Below are 27,129 nucleotides of genomic sequence, written 5' to 3'. Positions count from 1 at the left end.
TACAAAAAAAACTGAACTGAATACATCAACTATACTGACTATCTATAAAGCCTCTACTATACTGACTATAGATAGCTGGGACGTGACTCCAACTACCACTAATCAATATGAGTAAGAAAATAAAGTACATGAATAATATCTAACTGAAGTCCCCAAAGTAGGAGGACTCAACATCTGTGAGCCGGAATCTGCAACTTTCTGATTATGATGTGCATGCTACAACTGGTACCTCTATTATTAAACAATGTAGCACATAGACGTATATATGAATCAGTACTTTTTGAATGTACTGAGCATATGAGGATAAATGTGTAAGTAAAGATATATCTCAATATTCATATAAACTTGTAAATTAATGCATACTAAGTGTAAATGACTCACATTGACTTAAATAACTAAAAGCTGAAAATCATCATGAGAAACAAAGCATACTATATAAATCTTGTGAGACATAACACTTAGTTCTAAAATTTGTACTTTTACTCTTTCTGTTAGTGGAATAAGTAGGACTGAAGGTAAATTTGTTTTCAAATCAATGCAGTCTAAGTGTAAAAGGACTCACTTTTATCATCTATAAACTAAAAGCTGAAATCTCATAACTAATGTCTTATGTAAAACAATATCTGATTAAAATTGTGAGCCTTTACACTTAGTTTCTAAAATCTGTTCTTTTGTTCTTTAGGACTTAAGAATTAGGGGATTTGGGAGGTTCTTCTAACCGACATACACCATGTGACCCGTCATGAAGTCCAATGTCATGTTCCCCTAAGGGGAAAACCTCACATTGGGGAGAGTTGTTAGACTCTTATCAAGGAGTATAACCTTATCTTAATGATCACTATCTTAGCCTACTATGGGAACTTTAATCTCATTTTTACGGTGGCGCGTAGTTCTGGGGCATGAGACCTTGGAATCATACCTAACTCGGTGCTAAATACTACTCCCAATATTTTGCTCAAATCTTTAGGAAATCCATCTTAAAATAGTACAAGGATTTGTAATGAAAACCAATTATGCTTCTCTTCTTTAAATCTCAAATTGCATGAACAATGTGGATTTATTATCTTAGCTTAGGATCAAAAGATCAACTTTTTTTCTTAAATCCTGGTAAACAATTTGTAAAAGGACTCAAAATAATAATCTTGTTAAGATATCAATACTTAAACTTAGGGCTTTAAAATCCATGCATTTAAAATCATTCAAATTCATGGCAAAACATCATGCTCAATATACTTCTTACAATACTTTAACAATATCAAGGTAATGAAATCAAACTCATAATTTCATGATTAAAACTCAATTGAAAATCTATAAATCATTTCACACACATAAATATATGAAAGTAGACTTGCAATTCAACATTTAAGTCACTTGTAACCATCATAATCTTCAAATAATGATAATTGGGTATGAACCATAATTTGTAAAATATGATATATTAAATAAAGATCAAGTTTTGGGCACAATGATGAAAGGGTATCCTTGTTCATAAACCCCACATACTGTAATGCCCCGAAATCTCATCTCCAGATGTCACATGGTGCTTAAGGCTACAAGTAGCCCCAAGCTAATCCTTTGAGCCTGCTACTATGTCAATCACTTACTTTAGTATAACAACCCAAACAATAATACTGCATTATGTCAAATCCAAACTGTTATAACAAAAAAATACTGTCTTCATATCAAAACAATGCTGGAAAGTCTATAACACTACTGATAGTTTAGTCTAACAAAGCCTCTACTACTCAAAAACTGGAGAGTCGTTGGGACAGACCCCCAACTGACTCAAACTGAGATCAACTAAAACAAACTACTAATAATACTGAAAGTCTGGAAAATAGGTCCTCGAACCATGAGGACTCACCACTGTGGAAATGTAGTCAAGGTACTCGGAGATCACTGTCGTTGCTAAGACTGAGCACCTGAACCTACATTATGAGTTAATGTAGCACACAGACGTATATGTTGATCAGTACTTTGAGGATGTACTGAGTATATGGGGGTGTATCCAAGAATAAAATAATATCATCAACCTTTATAGAAATCATGCATGCTAATATAAATAACTTACATAGCTTGAGTAGAACTGAAATCTAAGTCTCATAAATCATGAATAAAGAAGCATGTCGTATAAATCTCGTGAGTCATTACACTTTATTCAAAAATTTGTATTCTCTTCTTGTTCTCAAACTTGTAACTAGATGAAATCTTAAAATAACTCTCAGGACATACATCTTAATCTTATGAAAAAAAGGAACTTCTTTTGGAAATTAAAGATTATGACACTTTGGTAACCTTAGAAATCTTAAAACCATATCTTTCAAAATACATATACTTTATCTTAAGGAGTGTAAGAGACTTTATTGGGAACTTGGGAGTTTCTTTTAACTGACATAAATCATGTGAGCTGACATGGAGTCTAACGTCTTACCCACGTTGGGGAGAGATGTTCTACCCTTGCCATCGGAATAGAACCTTAACTTTCAGTAATCACTATCTTAACCCACTTGGGGTAAATTAAATCCTACGGCGGCTCGTAGTTCTGGGTCATGAAGCCTTGGAATCAAGCCCAATTCAGTGCTAAATAATACTCCTATACTTAGAATCAGAACTTTAGAAAAATCCACCTTAATCAATACAGAAGTGTGTAATGGAAGCCAACTATACTTCCCTTAGCTTTAAATCAAAAAAAAATATGTGGACTCCTTTCTTAACTTACAATTATAGAGCAATCTTTCAATACATCAAAAGGCATGCTCAATAAATCATATTCATATCATAAACTTCATGAAAACATCAAAATTTCATTCTTGACTATCAAGCTTCACTATAAATATACTAAAATGACCAAACTTTCATAGTAAAGCTTAAATCTTGACATTTATTTTAGAAGAACACTTAGAATCATCAATTCATAGTAGGAATGTAGAATTCACAAAATAACTTCTCAAATTCAATCATAAATAGGTGAAATAATAGGCAATTTCAATACTTGAACATCTTATAGTTTCATAAATTCAAAATAAAGTAAATTGAACATAAACTACACTTGCAAACACGAGATTCTTTAATAAAAACAATTCTTTGGGCACAAGAATGAAAGGAGTGTTCTTGTTCAAACCCCACATACCTTAGATTGGGAACTTTGAATGAGCTCTAGCTTTTGGGATGTTATTCGTACAATTGATGGGTCCTTCTTGTAGCTCTCGCAATGGGGATTCCAATTCTTGAAGAATTTCTTAAAACTGACGATTGAATTTTGAGTTCTATTGGGTTTTGGGTTAAAACCCTAGGATGTATTCTTAAGCAATTTGGGTGAAATAACATGTATTTTGATGATTTGGGGATTAAATCCTGTGTTGAAGATGAATACAGAATGGAAAATACCAATCTTGGCCTAAATGAGTCAGAGTAAAAAGGCTGAAAATCCCAAGTACGTACAGCAGAGCGTGCATCGTATGCTCTAGTTTGTCGGACTGGAGCATGTACCGCATGCTATATCGAACAATTCCATAGATGAAATAGATCATATGACGCACGCAAATCGTATGATGCTACTATTTTGGGAATCCAAACATACCCTAAACGAGGTCCAAAAATCCCGAAACTCACTTAATATGTACTATCGAATTCCCCATCATGAATCAACAAAGAAATCAGCAAACGGAGGTCGGAAAGGTCATGACCTAGAAATCAACAAACTTTTTTGCATCAGGTTCGTCAAGTGTTAAATATTATTCATGACCTAGTATCAATGAAGTGTGACTCAATAATAAAATGCAAGAACTAGAACAAGGTACAACATTATTTTTTAAAAAGAATAATTATTAAATACATATGATTTGATCAATACATATTGAACATATGTATATATGTATTTCAATAAATACATATGTAGTATGCTGTTGTTTTTGCTGTGTAAATATGTATTTCTTCATTTCTGAGTATCTTTAATCATATATAAATATGCATTTATAATGTTAATATTTACTTCTTAATTAAAAATTGATATAGATATGTATTTATTTTTTGACAAAAAGCAAGAAAAATACAAAGGTTCTGATAAGCCACAATAGGATGAAGTTGATAAGAATATATCACCCCATCAATCCACTCCCACTTTTGTGCATGAGTTTGATAAGAATTTTAAAGGCGCATTGATAAGTATATGCGTACATTCACATGCAGTTTATTTGTATATTCATTTGTATTTTACTTCATCATATAAGGACTATTATTTTCAATGTTTGATTGTTTCTTTTTTGATAGGAAAAAATTGAAATCGATGAGCATAAAGCAAAAGATAACTCTGATTCACCGGTATGCCCATTATATGTATGTTGTTTTTTTCGTTATTAACAAATGTTGTAGATATTTAATTTTTTTCAACATTTTGTATAGAACACAAAATATGTTGATGAAAGTATTAGTGAAGCACAAATCTCAAATTCTCAATTCACATTTTCAGATGAGGTGTTTAGAATTAATCTTGATTTCATACAACCTAATTTGGGAGTTCAAAATGAGTTCAAAGTATGCTGCATTCATGCATATTGTGTGTTTATTTCCTTTGCTAATGTTGTAACTTTAAAAAAATCTTTGTATATTTGATACAAAACACAGAAAGTGTTGCAGAAATAATTAAAAATACATCAGCGGATGATATGGAGAAATTAAATTTGGATGAACAAACTAATACACAAGTCCACACTCATGAAGAAGTCTCTAAAGAAATGAAGACAGAATCAGATTTACCTGATTCCCAACAAACAATTCCTGATGAGTTGCTACCCAGTCTTAACACCTATGTCAATCCTGAAAGAACCATAATTGTATATTCATCGGCAAATAAAGTAGAACAAATGTCTATACATGTTTCAAGGATTAAGCGACCATCTAGATTCAAAGGGTCACCATACACTATGAAATTTGGTTCAATAAATGGTTAGTACTCTAACTTGATTTTTTTTGTATTTACCAACTTTTTTTACTTTATATATTAAAAATATAATTTATTTTTTTGTACTGATAAAGGAAGAACAGAAGCGCAAAGGTAAAAATTCAACCAGAAGCATCCATCTATATCTCATTCAATTTATGATATTAAAGACACTAAGATCACCAATAAGTTCTTGATATGACTTTCAATGGACCTTCTTAAATATCATGCGAAGATATATATATATATATATATATATATATATGCTCCTTTATTTAGTATTCTAAAAATCTAGTGAATGGGTTTACACCACGACGAAAAATGTAACCTCCAACAATGACGTTGTTCATTGATTTAATAATCCAGCAAACACGTATCACTAATGTGCAGGAGAGCTGCATCTCTAGCTTCCTGCCTAGTCATCCCACTATTGCTAAACTTGTTTTATTGTCTTTCAAATCAAATACATTACAAATTAGAAATGAATCTTTCAGTATTATCACAGGCCATCGGTTATCCAAATTTACGGCAACAATAGCAAATTGTTGTTTTTAACCTTTAAAAGAAGATGTGAATCACACGTTTATCCAAAATGGAATCATTAGCCATTCCATATATATATATATATATATATATATATATATATAGGTTAAAACTTAATTATATTATTTATTTATTTTTTCTATTTATTATTTAGTATTATGTTTAATAAATAAACAGAAGCTGCAAAGAGGAACATTATATAAGAAGAACAAGTCCAGCATACCAGTTATGAATTTTGGAGTTCTATCAGTTGAAGACAAAAATTGGTTCTACATTATGGGTACTCCTGGCCAGTCATGGTCAGAAAAAGTTAAGTCACGTATTATTTTGTTGATAATATGTATATTTAAATAAAGCTTATTGCATTGTTATATATTTATATTTGTAACTACTTATAACAATTTATTTCAATATGTATATTAGTATATACATATGCAGTATATTATATGTTCAGATACATATGTATATGAGTATATACGTATGTAGTGCTACAGATTCAATGTTTAATTTTGGTTAGTTACTTTTACAAATGTTGTTTTTAGTACAGTAAATTGATGTTTTCTTTTACTACTTGCGAAAGAAGTCCAAGTATGATCCCAATAACTCATATAAGTATAGCATAGTTGACTGCAACTTTATGAACATTATCAGCAGTGTGTTATCTGTTTATGCAATTGATGATTCAATGCTTAATATTGGTAGAAGGTATCACAACCCGAGCTGAGGCCTACCCACGATGGGCATCCCGAACCACAAAGGCCCAAGAGACCCTTGTAACGTCCCAACCCACTAGTGATACTGTCCTCTTTGGGTCTAGGTCCGCACGGCTTTAAAATGTGTCACTAGGGAGTAATGTTTTTTACCTATATACCCAGCATCCCTCCTGTGTTTTGCCAATGTGGGACTCCTTTCTAAGTTGGGGTATTACAAGAGAAATATCATTTGAATGAATATATAAATGGATTTGGCATGCATGTTGCAGTGCCATGGCATACGATTGATCATATATTCATTCTTATCAATGTAATGGTCAAACATCATTGGGTTCTTGTTGTTTTATCTTTCAATGATAGATGCATATACATATATGATTCATTTATCATATGTTGGTCATGATGTTGTGGTGCTTGCTGAAATTGAAGAGTTAGCTGAGGTTATACCTTTATGTCTTTTGGCATGTAAATTCTATAAAAGTAAGGGTATTGATATTAATAATCATTCAAATTACAAATTCAATGATAAGATGGATCTATTTGATGTTTCCATTTTGGAAAATTTGCCTCAACAACCAAGTGACAACTTGTAAGTATTGAATATACATATTAGTTTATATATATATATATATATATATATATATATATATGTATGTATGTATGTATGTATATTATACAAATACTTTCTTATTAATTAATGTATTTGTCGGAATTGTAGTTTATATATGATGACATATGTTGAGTATCTTACTTTTGGTGAAGGTGTTTCAGATGCTGCCTTTGATCCAGATATTCTTTGTACGAGATATGCTTCAATGTTGTGGCATTATGGTTGGAGGAAAGAAGAAGAGAAGGTACAAAGTGATGATGAAGCACTAATGAGGCCTTCTAGGGAAATTGGGATAACAGAATATACTGAAGTGCATGATATTTGACGTTTATTTTGAATTTGTGGTATTTGACAATAGTTAACTTTAGGTAGACTAATATTTAGTTAAATATTTATTAGGTTTCATATGTTACTTTGATGTTGAAATTCGATATTTTAATATTTTTTGATGTGATATTTAGATTTTTGATGTTTAAACTATAAAATAGAAATTTTCGTGGTTAGTTTATGTTACTGTTATGCATATGTTAGTATGAATATGTGATTTTCAGTTTTGAATGTATTTTTGAGTATTTAATATGTATATTCCAGTTACTATATGCATTTTTTGGTTATGCTTTTGTATTTTTCATTTTATACATATGTATTTTGAGTAATGGATGTGTTTTTTTTCAGATTTGTATAAGTATTTTAATAATATGTATATATTATTAACACATATGTATTTATGCATAAAGCATATGTATATATGAATATATTTTTTAAGAAAAAACATATGTATTTAAAGTTTTGATTACGTAATTGATATGTCTTTATATGTATTTTTTATTTACTTTTTATTATGTAAATGTATGTTAACTTATTGTTAGTTTTTATAGATGGGCATAGGTACTTAATACATTCTTATATGTATTTTTTCAAATTAAAAATTTGATATGTATGGCTTCCAGTTTCTTAGATATAAATCAATAATGTTATATGTCTTGTACAATATATTCATAATGAATTAAGTTAAACAAGTTCAGTAAAAAAAATTACAACAATTTAACTAAAACAAGTTCAATAACATAAAATATTTTTATCAAAATTTAGAATCATATAATTATCAGTGAAAATATGAAGCAATTACTTTTTGATATAATGCTACATCATGAACATATCAACATTTAAACTACAATTGTAACATTTAAACTATACTAATGAAAAAATTTAGCTACATCGTGAAAAAATATAAACATAATGCTACATCATGAAAAAATAATTGCAACATTGAAACTATAACAAGTTCAATAACATCAAACATTTATTTTAAAATTTAGAATCTTATTATTATCAATGAAAAAGTTCAGCAATTGTTTTTTGACTAAGAGTCCGTTTGGCCATAGAAATTATTCACTTTTTTTTTGGAAATTTTTTTCACTTTATAGGATTTGTGGTGTTTGGCCATAGATATTCCAAAAATAATTCAAAAATTATTTTCTGATTTCAATTCCAATTTCAACTTTTATTATTATTACATATAACCCCAATTTTTTTAATACTACACAAAGCCCTTATTTACTGCACAAATCCACAACCAACAACCATACACAAATACCAACTACTATTCGTACTTTTCTTTCATTGCAATATTACACAAAGCTTATTAACTACACATATCCACCGCCAACAACCATAAACAAATGCCTACTACTATTTATACTTTTCTTTCACTGTAAAAGTCTTCAAAATTAAAGACGACCTGAATATCAATTTACTTCTTTAACTATTTCTTTCTACTTTCGGCTATAAAAATCTACAAAATCGAAGGTACTTTCAACTTCAACTCTTTTTGGATCAAATTTGGAGATTTTGAAGAAAGGTTCTACTTCTCTCAAAAAATTGAAATTGGGGTTACTTCTTTCAGCTCAATTTTGAGGTTCCTTCAGATTTTTCTTCTTTCCTCAAAATCTAAAGGAACTTTTAGTCGGTTATTTTTGTTGTCAACACCAACAGCTTGCGGCAACATATTTGACAGTACTCTTTTTGTTTGATTTGTCATTGATTTTAGACTTGCTATCCCTAGATTGAGATTTTTTTGTGTTTGGCTATGTGTTGATTATTTTTTCAGTCGCTTTTCAATTATGTAATTTTCAGTTTTTTTGTTCAATCAACTTCTATCGGCTTGTTACAACTAATGATGTTAGGATTATTTTTTAATAAAGTTATGTAATGCAAATAAATTTTAAAGCTGATTTTGGAATATCAGATGAAAACTCTTTGGCAGCACCTCCATTGGTTAACAGAGTAACATATAAATCCTAACTCGTTTTAAGATGTTCAACTTATATAAGATTTCAGTTATATGTTATTCTAAAATGAAGATTTTTATGTGTCCGATTATTTTGTTGTTGTTGTACAATAGAAACGTGAAAGAATAAGCAAACCACGTAGTTCAAATGTCATCAAATGGACAGGTGATAACACATCTATTCTGATCCATATCCTACGTGACGATGCAAGGAATTATGGATTTAATGGTTCTTCCTCTAATGCTCTATGTTGGAGGGGAATTATAGATGAGTTTTGGAGCAAATTCGGAAAGAAAGACATTTTTAATGAACGACAAATCAAGTCCAAAAACAACAGACTAAGGATCGACACAAAAAAATTCAAGGAGTTACTTCTAAATTGCTCTGTATATGGCTAGGATCCTATCACTAACACATTTAATTGTTCATCTGATATTTGGGCAGCATATTTATCGGTTAGTTAGCTAGATGAGTTAAATTATGTATGTTCTATTTATGTAAATTGAACTAATATTTTCTTTTCAATATTGTACAATAAAAGAAAGAAAAAAATGTAAAGTTAAGCAAGTTCAGATACAAGGAGCTTGAACACTTTGAGTTGTTGCAAGAGATATTTGAAAAATCATTTGCCAAAAGAAAACACATGGTTTATAGTACTGCGCCTGATTCCACACAACAATCAAATAAAGCTACTAGAGTGGATAAAGAGTCTTTCTCTTGTGATGACGATCTTGATGGTATTGGGCCTATGCATGTCACAAGTAGTGGTACTGGGACTGAAAAACATACTATGACTGATCCATCTATGACAACTGATGGTGCCACATCTATACGTCATAAAAAGGGTCGTGCTACAAAGAAGGACAATATACATGAATTTCTTGAGGAACACTTGAAGTGGAAAAGAGAGCGAGCTGAAGCAAAATAAAAAAATAGGAACGGGCGCAAGAAGCAAACAATTTTGAGATAGATATCTACTCAAAGCAAATTGCCATTTCCCAATTACAATATATCATGAATAAATTTGACATGAGGAAAATCAATTTTCTCTAGATGTGCCTCACTTGCGTGACCCCATCTTTAGGAAGATGTTTGTCCACCTGGCTGAAAAATGACAAATTCAGTGGATTAAAGGCTTAAAATAAATTTGGGAAACTAGTGGTTGTAATTGTTTGTGTTGTAGACAATTGCGATGAAACACTAAATTTTTGTGGAGATAATGCTTATCTACATGAATAGATTCTCTATAAAAAATTCACTTAAGTGCTCGAATTGTAGCAATATCTCCATCTGATATTGAGTTCATTTGATATTGTGTTCCTATAAACTATCTGTTAGGTTGTCTGGTCCAACACTATCGTATTAATATTGTGTTCTTTTACTATTTGTAAGTTTTTTGTAAGTGTTCAGTGAAAGATATGAGCATATCCAATAATGACATTGAGCCTGACAGCGATATTAAAGATTACATCTCATACATTGCAGTTTGTGATCAGTGTGAACAGATTTCTCATAAACAGAGATTATTATTTCTCACACGCAACATACATCTAGGCCCAATATGATATGGGTTATTGATCTTCTTCATGGGCATCGCATGCATACCGTAAGGTTTTCTTGCTGTTAAAGCTTTCAAAACCAGTCACAAGAAGTTTTACACTTAGAATTTTAGCTAAGTGTCCAACACTTAGTTTATTTTGAGCCTTGAAACTTCGATAAATTATTTCGTGACCTGATCGACCTCTGTTTCGTGATTTTTTATTACGTTGCAATGGGGCAAGTTTATAGTACATCTCGGATTAGTTTTAGAATTTTTGGACCTTGTTTAGGGCGTGTTTGGTTTTCAAACCAATATCACCATGCGATTTGCATAGGTCGCATGGTGCATCGCATCCCTGGAACCATGCGACGCATGCTCCAGTCCAGTGGGATAGAGCATGCGACGCATGCTCTGCTGCACGTACCTAGAAATTTTTAGTTTTTCTTCCGTCTTTGTAGGGGGAAAATGGGTATTTTCTATTCCCAATTATGCATTAACACAGGATTTTAATCCCAATTGACAAAAATATGGTCATTATCTTCCAATTCTCTAGAACAACACTCCTTAGACTCATAAATAAAAATCAAGATACCTTAAATTTCAACCGTAAAATTTTGAAATTGATTCAAGATTCGGAATTCCCATTGCGAGAGCTACAAGAAGCACCCATCAATTTCACAAATAGAGCTCCGAAAGTAAGAGTTTATCCAAATTTATAATTTGAGGTATGTGGGGTTTGAACAAGAACAATCCTTTCGTTCTTGTGCCCAAAATTTTGATTTTTCTTACAGAATCTTGTATTTTCTAGTTGAATTATGCTTAGTTTGATATATATTTCAAGTTTATGAGATTATGAGTTGATTAAGTCTTGAATTATATGATATTTCACCTATTTTATGTTGTGAACTGAGAATTTATGAATGAATTATATATTCCTACCATGATTGATGTTTTGAATGGTTCTAAAGTTAAAGTCTTGATTTAATACTATCTTGAAGGCTAATATTAACTGAATATGCATACATGCTTTAAGTCCAAGAATGAGTTGTTGATATTTCCTTAAGAGTTCCAAAAAGTGTATTGAGATTTTAAGACCTTGTTCTTGATAGTTTTGAATTATTATATCCACATCAAGAATGAGTTTGGTTTTGAGAATGTTATGATTTTGAATTTTCCTCTAGCAAATTGCTTACCAAGATTCAAACCAAGATTGAAGTTTCGATATTGATTTAAGATAGGAATCCACACTATTGATGAATAAAAGCAAAGAGAAGCATAATATGGTCTTCATTATAGACCCTTAAGTTATTTTAAGGTGGATTTCCTAAACTTTCTGAGTCTAAGTATGGGAGTAGTATTTAGCACCGAGTTGGGTATGATTTCGAGGTCTCATACCCCAGAACTACGAGCCACTATAGGATTGAAATTTGTGGTCCTAAGGCCAAGACAGTCATCACAAAAATTAAGGTTTTATTCTGATGGCAAGGGTAGAACAGCTCTCCCCGACGTGGGCAAGACGTTGGACTCCGTGTGGCTCATATGATTTATGCCAGTTAGAAGAAACTCCCAAGTTTTCCACAGTATCCCAAAGTCTTAAAGTGTTAAAGTCTTCCAACTCCCAAAGCAATCCCCTACTCTAATTAAGCTAAAAGTATATATGTTGAAAGTTTGATTTTGAGATTTCCAAGTTCCCAATCCTAAAAATTTAAAGTCTTAAAGTTCCAAATTTCAAAAGAAACTCCTTGTTTTCAAAGGATTAAAGTGTTAGTTTTGAAAGTTGTTGTTTCATTATTCTACCTAGATTTATCAATTTGAGAATAAAGAAAGAATATAGATTTAGACTAAAAGTGTAATAACTTACGTGATTTGTATCACATGTCTCCTATTCATGATATATGAGAGTTTTATTCAAGCTATGTGAGTCATTTACAATTGCATGCACGTTTTCTATAAAGATTAATGATATCATTTATTTAAATGTGTACACCCCCATATACTCAGTACATTCTCATAGTACTCATCACATACTCGTTAGTGTGCTATATTTCCTCATAATGTAGGTTCTGGTGCCCAGTCCTAACAGCGTCAGTGAACCCGAGAACCTTTGTCTACATTTCTGCAGTGGTAAGTCCTCATGGTTCGAGGATCTATGTTCCAGTTATTCTGTATTATCAGTTGTTATTTTATTTCCTTTCATTTGAGTATGAGTCAGTTGGGGATCTGTCCCAATGGCTCTCTAACTCTTGAGTAATAGAGGCTTTGTCAGACAAGATTATTAATTGTGTTTGGACTTTTCGGTATTTGATACTCGAACTATGTTTTCCAGTTAACTCAACTCTAATTTGATATATTATAGTATCATGTTTGATTTAATATCCTAAAGTAAGTAATATAGATAGTAAAAGGCTCAAAAGGGTTAGCTTGGGGCTACTCGTAGCCTTAAGCACCATGTGACATTTTGGGGTGAGTTTTTAGGGCGTTACAGAGTATGTATGACACTGCACATTTCTATCCTGAAATATTTTGTTGACTAATCAACATGATAAAACAAAACAATCTGTTACCAACCAACTACCGAACGTCACATGTTTCAGTTGAGGAGTCTGTTGCTATTTTTCTTACTATTATTGCACATAACGATAGTCAATGGTCGACAGGTGAAATTTTTTCAACATTCCCTCAAGACAATTAATTGACACATTAGAAGAGTCGCTAAAGTAATTAGTCAATTGACACCAATAATTATATTTCAAAAAAATATGTCGAGCATACATCCAAAGATTTGGTAGAGTAGCCGTTTTTGGCCTTACTTTAAGGTAAAATTTAAATATTTTTTTTGAAGTATTTATCATATTTGTTTATCTTTAACAATTTTATGATCATGTTTGGTAGGATTGTATTGGTGAAATTAATGGGACATATGTACAAGTGGAGGTGGAAAAGGATAAGCAACAACCATATCGTAATCGTAAGGGATTCAATTCACAAAATGTCTCATGTGCATGTGATTTTCATATGTTATTCACCTTTATTGTTGCTAGATGGCAAGGTGTTGCACATGATAGTAGAGTACTTAAGAATGCGATTGTTGATCCCGTGGTAAAATTTCCTTTTCCACCACATGATATATATTATGATAGATAAAGCTTACGTCGTTATCTTCAACATAACTTGAAGTACATTAATTTTATTTAATTTACTATGATAGATAAATATTACATTATTGATGCTGGTCTGCGGAACATGAAAGGGTTTTTAGCGCCATACAAAGAAATACGGTATTATTTGTAGGACTACAAAAGGGAGAGAAAAAAAGCCTAAAAATGGCAAAGAGTTGTTCAATTGTAGACATTCATCTCTACTAAATGTGATTAAGAGAACATTTGGAGCATGGAAAAGTATATTTAGAATATTACAATAAGGCATGAACAATTATGATATAAAAACACAAGTTAGGATTGTAATTGCTTATGCCGTCTTGTATAAATTTTTGTGGGAACATCAAAGAAATGATATAATAATTACAAATTATGAAGATGATATAGTTGTTGACGAACCTAGTGAACGACTGACTAGGATAACCAATGTTGCTTCGTCTTCTCGCCCAGCTGAAAGAGTAATGCATTCCCGACAAGGCAAAATTGTTCACACAATGTGGGAGGATTATATTAAAGAGTAACTTAAAGAGTGCTGGATGAATTTTCGCATGAATTTCCTTAACTATTATCTCCTAATAAGTGATCTCCTAATTAAAGAGTAGCAACTGCCTTTTGATGGTTACTTCACTTTTTTTATAGTAAACTCTTTTTGTGAATCTATTCGAGCTGGCACAGAGTTAAAGAAATTGAGTAGCTGTTTAATTATATGAACAAAAATAGCCATTGTTTCATCATATGGTGGTGAAAATATATGCATGTTGCTTAATACTAGAATATTTTTTTCAATGGTTGTCAATATTCTTGTGACTTGATATCTCAACAGGAAGAGACTTTAGGATTCCTTAGCTTAAACAGATTCATGAGTCTTGACAGGTGAGATTTTTTCTTAAACTTCTGCTTCCTTTTCTTTTCAATGTTTTGATGCCAATTGAGGGGGGAGGGGGGGGGGGGTTCTGGATGGAAAATTCATTAGCTGATGTGCTTTTTGAGAATCTCTAGTTGAGCAGTCTAATAGTATAAGCAATGATTATATACTGTAGTGTTTGGAGATTTTATGTGTCTACTTGGTTGAGATGTTTCATATATGTCTATATAGCTTGTGCTATGGTATGGTAGAATTTTTTATTGTTTTGGAAGGAATTGATGCACCAGCCTTTCACTTTAGTCTCCAAGATAGAAGGGCTTTCGTTGTATCTTTTCACTAAATTGAAAATTCTTATTCTGACTCTTTGCACTATTTACTAGTGAAGGTTTTTTGCAACTCTCATCCCATTGAGATTGCGTCATGCTTCCATTACTGTTCATTTGTTAATATTTTATTTGCAACCTGATTATGGATTCTTGAAACACCTCTGCCATAAACTTTTAACCCGTCAAGATATGTGTAATGTTAATCTTCATCAAGTCCTTGGACAATACCATGGTTCTTTTATAAATATCCTACTGGTTGAGTGTATTGATTTTTATCTGTAGAACACCTTCCTTCTCATACAATAATACAATAGCATCTACAATGTAATAGTTTTGAGTTTTGTTTAGAAGGAGATTTTCTCCAAATAGTTTTTTTTATGTTTTTTATATTAGTTTTTCAATATATAGGTCTCTTGACCAAATCCTATCAATAATATATTTTTTAGTATGTTTTTCTTTGTCATTATCACCATGATGGTTTGAAACTATTAGCTTCCGCACGACGTTCTCTCGATTTTGAACCCAAAAAGTGGTATCAGAGCTTATGGTTCAATAGTTCAAAAGTTTGGTGAAACGAGATTAAATAGGTTCAAAGCAGTTTCAAATCAAGATGCAATCAGTTTGGCGATAATGATGATTTTGTCTAACTACATGTGGAGACAATTATCAATCATATTTCAATAATTCCATTTGTCAGATATTTGATAATAAAGCTTACTTTTAACCCTGCAAAAAGAGTTCAATATTTTTTAACCCAAAAGGGATAATATATTTTTAACCCAAAGGGCTCCATTTTTAAGCTTGACAAACAGAAGAGATATATGAAGATTATGTGAAAATCAAAATCATACATGTGATGTGAAGAAGACGGATCAAGTTAAGAAAATCAAGCCAAAAAAGGAGAGATTTGTTAGGATTTTGCCCTGATTTTCTTACAAAAATTAAGTTTTACTTCTTCTTGAAAGGAAAATAAAAGTAACCATAATTACTTTTATTTTTTACTAAAAGAAAAATATAAAAAAATTTCATATTTGGAAAACCTGAGGAAAGATTTTGGAACTCTATAATAGAAAACCCCTTCCTTCTCATACAATAACATTGAGTCTTGTTTAGGAGAAGATTTTCTCCAAATAGTTTTTTTTATGTTTTTTATATTAGTTTTTCATTATGTAGGTCGCTTGACCAAATTCTATCAACAATATGTTTTTTAGTATGTTTTTCATCACCATGATAGTTTGAAACTATTAGCTTTCGTATAATGCCCTCTCGATTTCAAACCTGACAGCTACATCTTTGTGTCATGCGGGATGTGAACTTCCATAAGCATTTCCTTTTACATGAGTACCTACCATGTCAGATGTTTTACAATCTGGAGTAGCTTCAACATTGATTCTTAGAGACGAAACATCAGCGTTAAGCAACTGTTGTTGTTGCTGCAAGTTAAGCACATGGTGGTGATGGTGATGGTAGTGATGGTGAACTTGGAACTTCTGGTGCATCGCTCTTACTTGGCCCGGGGCTGCCTTTGCAGCATCTTGATTTCCTGGAACCATATGTTATGTAGAAGAATTGTTTCCATGTTGTACTGGTTGAAATGCAGAACAGGGATGGGCATTGACTGCAGGTTTATTTATTGGCTTGTCAATTAATATGGCTGGTTTGATGAAAAAATTATTTATTGAGGAGCCTATGTCATTTTTGTTACCACTTCCATTTGAGTGATGCGGTGCCTAGCCTGCAAGACATAGTGTAATTAAAGCTGAATGAGATATGTTTCTGTTAGCTTATTTATCACTCTGACAATTTTTGCTGAGAAATTCATAGAGCAAATTGTTACCACAAAAGAGGATAAAAAGCACATTGCCGGACTGGGACAAGCATGTTCATGCTATTTTTGGCATTATTCAGATAGCAACATCGTAGAGACCAAATTTTTACAACATTGCGTGGTCGTCTGTTGTCACGGCATTAGTGTCATTTTGTTACTCTTTCATTGGATTGGGCCTTGGATTTTCTAAAGTGATTGGTAAAACTTGGACAGTTATCTTTCTCTTCATTTCTTGTCTCTCATCTCACATTTCAAAAAAGTATTTCTTTTGAAAAATCTGTGTATTTTGATTAGTAGACTTGATGTTCGATCTGTAGATAACAAGAGTATCAAGGAAGCATTGTGGGAATAACAACAAAGAGTGCTTCTCAGAAGATATGATTAGTCTTCCAGGCACTCGATAACATTGCTTTTGCCTATCCTTAGTCGGTTATTGTCCTCTAGATACAGGTAATAAGTAATGACATTCCACAAGTTTTATGTCTAATGTATACTAGTCTTAACTTCAGGCATTTCTTATTATATCATAGCAAGATATTAATGGATCCAACTCTTATAATTTGTCCTGATACTAGATCATTGAATATTGATTTGCATAGTAGATGCCGACTTGTTTAGGACATGCATTCCTCTAGTTGGAATAGTTGGCACTAATAGTATCTCAGAGACGGCTGATGTTTCTCCTAATATTAATTTTTTATGGAGTGAAGGATACACTAAAATCGCCTCTACCAAAAAACCAAACCATGAAGAAGGCATCAATGACCACAATAGTTATCACCACTTTCTTCTATCTATGCCTTAGTTTCTTCGGCTATGCAGCCTTTGGAAAAGACATAACAGGGAATCTCTTGACATTCGACGAGACATTTTGGTTTGTTGACTTTGCAGGTAATATTAAAATTTGAGTGATTTTATTTCACCAATCACTCTTTACTTCATTTATGAAAATTCTAACTTCACCATAAACAAAATACTTGTTTAATTTCCATAGGTATTCAGCCAGGTAGTATTTGCATTTGTGGAAAAATGGACAACTCAGAAGTACCCTGAGAACAGATTCGTGAATAAGTTCTACGCCATTAAACTCTCGGTGTTGCCAGATCTCCAGTTAACCCTCTTTTAGTTATGTTTTCAGACTCTATATGTTATATCTACAACAACAATCGCAATGGCATTTCCTTATTTCAATCAAGTATTAGGATTCTTGGAAGCATTGATCCTTTGGCCTATGATCGTATATTTCCCAATGGAAATGTATATTGTGCAAAGGAAAATTAGAGCTTGGTCAAGAAAATGGCTGCTTCTTGAAGGTTTCAGTATGATCTGTTTGATTGAATTTGTACTGGGCTTTATTGGATCAATTGAGAGAATAGTTAGTGCTAAATTAGCTTAAGATGTAGAACTTTCTACTGTGATTCTCAATAATGTTGCTATTAAATAGTTTAGTAAGATTTTTAAGCTAAAAGACAAGTATATTTTCATTATTTGTATGTATTGTTAGAGACTTTTATCAGCAACAGCAAATAGGGTCTGGTGCTACACACTTTTAGCAATGGGAAAAATTAACTTGTTTCATGTCATTCTTGAAATGTGATTTACAAATCTCATTTACTGCCAATCTTGACAGAGTGGTATTTACTCGAATCTTTTCATAGCTTTGATTCAGATAAAGTATTCTTCGGGTTGAGCATTAGTTGTTTACTATGTTTCTTGAGAGTTTGCTTGAGATAGTCTGATAGGTGAGGCTTTCACCATGTAATTTCTTGAGACATTAAATCTATTTGCTCGTATTTGAATTTTCATCTTCAAATTTACTGATAGGAACTTTAACAATGCCTTAATCAATTGAAAAAACAAAATTTAAATTAGTAGATAAATTAATTGGACAATTTTGATAGTTTTAAAAAGTTTGGGGCATAAAATTAAATTTAAAAAAGTCTTTTCAAAAGTTTAAAAATACCTTTCAAAAACACATGGTCAAACACAACTCCTACTCCAACTTTAAAAAATTTTAGTTTTTATGTCCAAACGCCTACTAAATACACTGACAAATTTATCATTTGTTGTATTTCCTACATAAACGTTTATTATGACCTTTAAATCCACATGAACTTCAATAATTCTTTTTTCATTTCGAATATATCAGGTTCTGATTTTCCACGATCTTTCTTTGGAGGTCTTTGTAATACCCCAAGTTTGTACCCGGATGCTATACGGTGCTCATAATTTCGAAGGACCACAAGCTAACCCATGACTGGTACATGCTACAATAACTAAGTAATAATACTATAGATATGCGAAAATAGACAGAAACTTTCCATAAGGTTCAAATCTATAAATAAAATCTAAAAACAGTATCACAATACCAAAACTGAACATCAATACTGAAAATTGAACAACTGTCTGAAGATACTCTAGTCTAAAATAACCTCTAATCTGTCTGAACTCTGGAGTTGATGGGACAAGTCCTCAACTAACTCCGACTACTGAAATAACAATTATGTCCTTGAACTATGAGAACTCACCACTATCTCTGACTAATAGATATCTCAACTGCTAAGGATGCTCAAGAGCTCATGTGTCTGAACCTATGATATAAGACATCATAGTGCAAGAGAAAAGTATGTGTCAGTACTTTGAATGTACTTGTATGCTAAGTGAGGTATGCTGAAATGCATGGGTTCATATGCATGAACAATACTGACTAAATGACATGAATATAACTGAATGAAAGCATGTGCATAAATACGTATATTGTAACTGAGATCATAATAGTACAGGATACTGAATCTAAATACTGATTAACTGATGTCTGAGTTTACTAATAATGTATTACTAATAAATCGATGACTGTATCTAACAGTCCTATTTCTGTGGAACTATATTGAGTTCCATATTGAGCTGAGTGACTATATCTGATAGTCCTAAATCTGTAGAACTGAACTGAGTTCTATTTTGAGACTAAGTTTGAAACTGAGACCATGGGAGGTAATCATCTAACCAACATGACCCTTTTTGAATAGATTGGGGTCCAACCTGTAACCTAGTTAGAAGGTGTCAATACCATTCCACCAGTAGACAAGCTGTGAGTTAACTCTCTATGATAGAAAGCTTTTTCATTGACCCTTGCTGGCAGGAAAACTCAAATGAGATGTATCAACGCTCATAATATCTGGTAGGAAGATATCTCAACTTACGCTGGCTACGTAGTTCTATAACGCAGGGATTGCTGCTAAGGGTCAAACCCTCTACTGGAAGGAATGCCCCCATCCTTGGGTTAGCTCGGTGCTAAATTCTACTCCTGAGTTAATAGACATTAAACAGATTTCTAGTTTGTACTAGGTTGGACTGAATTGTTACTGATTTTACTGTCTGGCTGAACTAAACTGAGTTCACTCGATTCTATGAACTGGCGGGATACTACTGAATTCTATTAACTGAGTAAGTTTATTGAGGTCTGTACTGATGTAATACCCCGTAAGATCCTAAGTCTAAAAATTCAGCTCATTAGGCTTTACAAGCTCCAAGACTTAGAAAATTTAGTGTTCAACACTTAGTCTCATTTTAGACCTCCAAATTTTGGGAATTTATTTGACGACCTTCCCGATCTTTGATTTTTCATTTCCAAGTTGCGTTGCGATGGGGCAAGGTTGTAGTACATCCCGGGTAGGTTTTAGAATTTTTCGGATAGTGTAATGGCACGTTTGGGTGCCCAAAACAATAGTAAAAGGCGAGAGGCCCGCGTCGCCCAGGCTAGAGCACCCCTCTAGGCAGGGCCCTACCCTGGGTTGAGCACTGCTATTGCAAGGCATCGCCCAGGGTAGTCCTCGGGTCTAGGAAAGGCGCAGCCCTGCGGATCGCCCTAGGCCAAAAATCTGCATTCCACCTTCGTGTTTTAAAGGGCACTTTGGTCCTTTTCCACCTATATATATAAGCTCCCAAACACGGGATTCCACCCCAATTGAAGCAAAATATACTCTTTTTCATCAATTTCTCTCAAGAACAAGAACAAGGATTTCAATTTGAAGGCCCAAGTCCAAGAGATTTCACCGTAGATCATTAAGGAACTTTCATCTAAGGTATGCGTGTATTGATTTATGGATTCCTTTCATCCATAAAGCTCAAGAACTCTGTTTTAAATTATGAACCATGCTATTATGTTGTGGGTTGATTATGTTTGTGTGATTGTTGTTATACAACTCCCAAGTTAGAATCTTTACGTAATGTTCATGATACTATGATATTATGTGAATTGAAACTTGTGAAATTGGATTGAATTGCGGTGTTTTGAATCATTAATTAATAGTCACACCTATGACCTAGTTTGTGCATGCAAGATGTTTGATAAAATGCTAAAAGGAATAGAAACCATACAATTTAGCTAGAATTTGATTTAAATGTCAAATGTATGCTATTCTCTTATATTCAAAAGGATTCCATGTTATTGTCATGCAATGCATATGTTGATAGGATGCATGATGTTAGAATATGAAATTTATGAATTCGATTATATGCATCCTCACCATGAAAAAGAATATGATAACCATGTGAAGTATGAAATCCCCTACTTATGGTATTATGAATTGTGGACTTTGTTTCTATGATCAAGAAGTGTCATGTGGTGTCAGTTTCCTTTCATTGAGTCCCGGGGGTAATTGTACCTAAAAAATATAGTTGTGTTCCTAGAGTTAGTGTCATGTTTCCACGATATCCACAGTCAAGCCATGTTCAGTAGAATTCAGTCAGTCATGTGACTCAGGAAATCACAGTAATCTCATGAACTCAGTTAGCTATCAGATATCAGTAGTATTCTGTCAGTCAACAGAATTCAGTAAACTCAGTCCATGTACAGTAAGTGAATCATGTTCAGTCTCTTCAGATGGGAATAAAAATTAGCATCGAGTGAATCTAAGAATGGGAACACACCTTATCAGATGAGGGTGTGATTCTTAGCAGTCATTCTTGCATTCCAGAACTATGTAGCCAGCATAGGTTGAGATATCAATGCTATCAGATGAGGGTTGATGAGATGGATAAGCACTGTCAAATGAAGGCCCCACCGTTCTCTTTTGGGGGCACTGTCAGATGAGGGTCACTCATAGTTTATCCCTACCAGTAGCGCGGTATTGACACCTTTCCAATCAGGGCATAGATTGCACCCCGTCTCAGCTATTATAGCGTATTTGGGGCATATCGGTTAAATAACTACTTCCCACAATTTCAGTCTCAGTCTCAGTAAAATAACTCAGATAGTTTTTCAAAATATCAGGACTATCAGATACAGTCAACTCAGATATAGTACAGAACTTAGATAGTTCCATCAGATTCAAGATTTTCAGATACAGTCACTCATATTATCAGTTATATCAGTTATCAAAACTCATTTATCAGTCATGTTAGATATCAGTGAACTTATGTTATCAGTATACAGATTCAGTTATCATGTTTTCACGATCCCAGTTTTCATGTATTCATGTATGCATTCTCATGTTTATATTAGTCAGTCATCTAGTATTATTCATGCATATGAACCTCATGCATTCAGCCTACCTCATATGCATACTCAGTACATTCCAACGTACTGACACATTTGCGCTATAGTATTTCTTTTTATTTTACACCATAGGTTCTGAGACACGAGTTCCAGATTAGCAGTAGCAGCAACATCCCAATACTTAGAGTTGCAGTGAGTCCTCTTCATTCGAGGGCTATATGATTATTACTTCATTTATTATTTTAGTAGTCAGGAGTTAGTTGGAGACATGTTCTTTCCACTCCCTACTTCAGACAGTTAGAGGCTTTCAGACTAGATTCAGACTTCAGTATTTTAGTTTTGTTTCGATATTATGATACTACTTATTTCAGACATTGTTATTATTCAGATTATGTTCAGTATTGAACCTTATGGCCTTTCAGTTTATGTTTTTGCATTTATATACATATATTATGCAGTGTACAAGTACATATATCAATCATGGGTTAGCTTATAGTCCTTAGGGGTCATGAGCACCGTGTAGCATTCCGGTTCAGAAAATTGGGGCGTTACAACTAAATACTGAACTAGACTAGAATAATGCTAAGTCTACTGAGTTTTCCTGATTCCTATAACTGACTGAGAGTACTACTGATCATGACATAACTGGGATTATTCTGTAACTGACACTGGCTCTAGGTAAACAGCTAAATTATCGGGTATTACATACCCCCAGGACTCGATGGCATGAAAAGTAAAGCATCACATGATCTTGCATAGCATAAAATGCACATTTGTTTATAATGTATCTATAGAGGCATTTTATCAAATACTTGCATGACATAGTATATGCATATATTACTAAACAACATGTGAGCATCATGATTCAATTCCAATTTCACAATTTCAAGAGTTTAACATGAATTCATACGAATCTACACACATAATAATCAATTCCACATGAAACATGTAATAAATCATGAATTAGAAATCTAATTCAAATAATAATCATGAATACACTTTAATTCCAACCATGGAAATCATGAATTCAACTACTTGAAGTTCAAAAGAGATTCTTGGGACTTCAAGGGTGGAAGGAACCCTTAGATGAACACTTCACATACCTTAGTTGCTAAATTCTTGAAGATTAATGGTGGAAACCTTGAGCCTTGGATCTTGAATGTAATGAACTAGGGTTTGTTCTTGATAAATTTTAAAGAGAATGAGTATATTTTGCCTCTTGGATAACTTAATGATATGTTTTGAGGGCTGATTTATGGTGGGAAAAGACCCATTTACCCCTCTGGATGTTGGTTTAAAAGACTAAAAAATTAAACCATCTACGCGATGACCAACGCACCGCATTGAGTCCGCATCAATTCACTAGAATTCGACATTGGGCGTTGGGAAAAACATTTAACAATGTGATAGTCAATATGACAAGTCAAGATCGTGTTGATTCACTGGTTTGGGATTCTAAAGATGCTCAAACGAAGTCCAAAAAATCTAAAACCTACTCGAGAACACCTACGGACATTCCTGATCATGAATTAACCCAAGGATCAATACTTTAAGGTCATAGGGGTCGTGAAATAGAGTCTCCAACTTACGAAGTCTAAAATAACACTAAGTATGGACACTTAGCTAAATTTTTTTAAGTCTGGACCCCTTGACAAGCTTTGAAAGACTGAATTAAGGTAAGAGTTTTGTGGGGTCTTACAGTCTTCCAAGGGACCGCTAATATTTTGGGAGCAGAACTATCTCCTCTAATATTTTTTGTAAAATTATCCAGTCATCTTTGTATGGTAGAGGATAAACCGGAAGATCATACATTCTCAAGACTATTTTTGGCTTGTATAGATTAGAGCAATATGCCTATTTTCATAGGAATTAATGAAATTGTTTCAAATTATTCTCTAGTATGAAATTAATGAATTTATCTAGTTGAGTAATTCTTGATAGATCGAGAAAAAACAATTATCAAAATTCAGCCAGACATAGAAGCTTTCATTTTGTAATAGCTTAGACCCCTATTTCGAACATCAATCCTTTTACCTGGTAAAGTTAAATCGTGATTTAGACATATCATTTTTCTATCTAATAATAATTCAACCAATAATACACCAATATTCTTCAATTTTTTATCATTCCTTCCTAAAATTCTTGCTATCAAGTATTGCACAAGCATGCATACACGGTATCTTATTTAATTGGAATGCATGGCAAGAACATTTTTTCCTTAAGGCAAACAATACAATGTTTCTCCTTATCGTGGACTGTATAGACATACTTTGATGCTAGTACAACCTGATATTCTTAAAAGAAAACTAATTAGAAAAATAAAAATCAATTTGACAGTTCTAATAGTTCCTGTTTAGCAAATGTATTTTTCCAACTCAGCATATGTATATTGCAAGTCTGAATATGTATATTTCTGCTATGCATATGTATTTTCATTACAACATGTATATTTTTTCATTTTTGACTAATCTGTATATGAACATATATTTCATACAACATATGAAAATACAATTATATATAACATGATCACATATATTTCATCATACAGTCAATACGTGTACACTCTGCTTCATTTTGTTATATAATTTCTTAAAATTTTTCAACAAGATCTGTAAAAGTATACAATGCCTCTTGTATGTTTAATGTCAAAGTCCATCCCCTATGAACTGATGCATATGACCCATCCCACTTTTCATATCCCGCTAATTTCAAGTAATTCTTCACTCTAACATCAACTGTCTTCACTTTGTCCATTAACTTGTGAAATTCAGTCTTTGAATATGATTTTGCCATGGTATGAAAGATCTTCGATAATGCATCATGTGATTTTCTAATTTTCTGACATTTTCCATAGATGTCACATACATGCATAATGTGGTGCATCATTGTACGCATCACCAACAACTTTTATGATGCTTGCATTACAATCAAAAACTACACACATATGTTTTCTTTCACCGTATGCTTCCTTCAGATTCTCAAAGAACCAAGTCCAAGATTCATTATTTTCATAATCAAGTACACCATATGCCAAAGGAAATATATGGCCTACACATTAAAAAAATACATATAATAATACATGATTTATACACATAAAATATTGCATATGTATATTATCAATACATACAGCTGAAAACATATGAAACTGTCAGTGAACACATAAATATACGGCATATGCGTATTATAAATACATATAGTTGAAAACATATGTAACTGTCACTGATCACATAAACATAATGCATATGTATATTAAAAATACATATAGCTGGAAACATTTTTATAGTCAAATATATTTCTAGAATATTTTATTGGCTCCATCCATGGTATATGCAGCTACAAAACTGCTATGTATAGTCCTCTGAGATGACTTGCACCAACAACTATGATAGGTCTATATTGATCGAACCCTTGGATGAATGCAGTAAGTGCTAAAAATAGATATAAAACTCATTATCTTCATGTTTTTTCATTCTTATATGTGAACCTAGATAACTGGTGTTCGACACATGTATGTGTAGGTAGTTTCCCGTATGATGTTGATGGTTTCCTCTTAACTCTTCAAGTGCTTGTTCCTTAGCTCGCCAACACATAATATATGTTAAATCCATACCTAGGTCTTCCTTCATGTCACTTTTGATATCAGTTGCACTGTATTTTCGCTTGTGTCTTTTAAACTTTGATTTGACTATACCGCCAATCAACTTATTAGTAGCATGCAACTTAGGATAAATCTTATCTTTGATCGGACATGTATGTTCTGGTAAAAATTCTCTAACATAAAATATTTCAGAATTGTTGATACCAGATGCACGAAATAAAAAATCACAATAACAGAATCTGCACAACAATGTATAAGTGCAAATAAAAAAAATAAACATGCTCAAATACAATTAACCAACTTGGAAAAAGTTATCCCACATCAATTTATTTCGGGATTAGTTATCCCATCATATATATGGGATAACTTATCTAATCACCATGGTATAAATGGTAGGACGAATAATCTCGATATTAACTAATATCTCACATCAAATATGGAATAAAATAATCCTTCATTTTATTCCAGGACTATTTATCTCTTATCTACCTCACACAAAATGACCCCATAGAGTACGGTTTGTTAGTCCGTACCTCAACCTCAAAAGTGAGGTAGAAAGGTTATTTTTAAGCCGAGTATCTATTGAAAACAATGTCTAAAACTCTCAATGGGCCAATCGTTTGTTGTTTTGTCTAAAACTCTATGTCTATAGTTTTTTGTTCGTGTAGTTTTGGTGATGCTTTTTGTTTCGATTTTATTGGTTGCGATATTATTTTATGGTACTCTTGTTTATGTTACTATCTATTATTTCTTGAACTTATATTTACATCTTTTTCTAAAATGTTTTTGTCCTGAGCCGATAGAAGTACAAGAAACAAGGGTAGTAGCAAAACAACAGATGATAACAGAAACAAGACTAACACAAAATATAATATTACAATCGATCTACCAAAAACAACAGGCATCGCCAGAGCTCTAAGAGTAAGAATTTAGTATAAAGAACAAGACAAAGCACTTATACCTACTAGTATGGACGCACTCCTTTTTACTAATCTTCTACCTACTCTAATTCGCATTTTCCGCATCTTCTTATCTATGTGTAACACGAAGGGGTAAAAAGATGGTTAAAAATTTTATAAGAGAAACCTATTATTTAACTTGAAATACTTTTTATCTTTCAAACTTCAAATTTTAAGTTTGAAATTGAAATAATGAATCCAACCGTAAAGCAAATATTTATTTGGAAAAGATTAGTCGAAGTTGATCTTGAAATAACAGATT

General features: G+C 32.6%; 2 long non-coding RNA genes across 3 annotated transcripts; both read left to right on the top strand.

The window, feature by feature from the left end:
• The first annotated feature begins 10,386 nt into the window (after positions 1-10,386).
• Positions 10,387-12,966, top strand: LOC107854526. Its single transcript, XR_001670032.2, has 2 exons — positions 10,387-10,702; positions 12,697-12,966. It is a non-coding gene; the product is annotated as an uncharacterized LOC107854526 (long non-coding RNA).
• Positions 12,967-14,744: 1,778 nt separating this feature from the next.
• LOC124887656 lies at positions 14,745-18,434 on the top strand. 2 transcript variants are annotated; one of them, XR_007045492.1, is made up of 3 exons: positions 14,745-17,263; positions 17,524-17,704; positions 17,808-18,434. It is a non-coding gene; the product is annotated as an uncharacterized LOC124887656 (long non-coding RNA). The 2 variants fall into 2 exon arrangements; XR_007045491.1 differs by having other exon boundaries at positions 14,745-17,704.
• Positions 18,435-27,129: the final 8,695 nt, after the last annotated feature.

The sequence above is a fragment of the Capsicum annuum genome, chromosome 10 (genome assembly GCF_002878395.1).
Source record: "Capsicum annuum cultivar UCD-10X-F1 chromosome 10, UCD10Xv1.1, whole genome shotgun sequence".
Lineage (NCBI taxonomy): Eukaryota > Viridiplantae > Streptophyta > Magnoliopsida > Solanales > Solanaceae > Capsicum > Capsicum annuum.
Note: the sequence above shows the minus strand (reverse complement) of the source record. Positions and strands in the feature narration are given on the sequence as shown.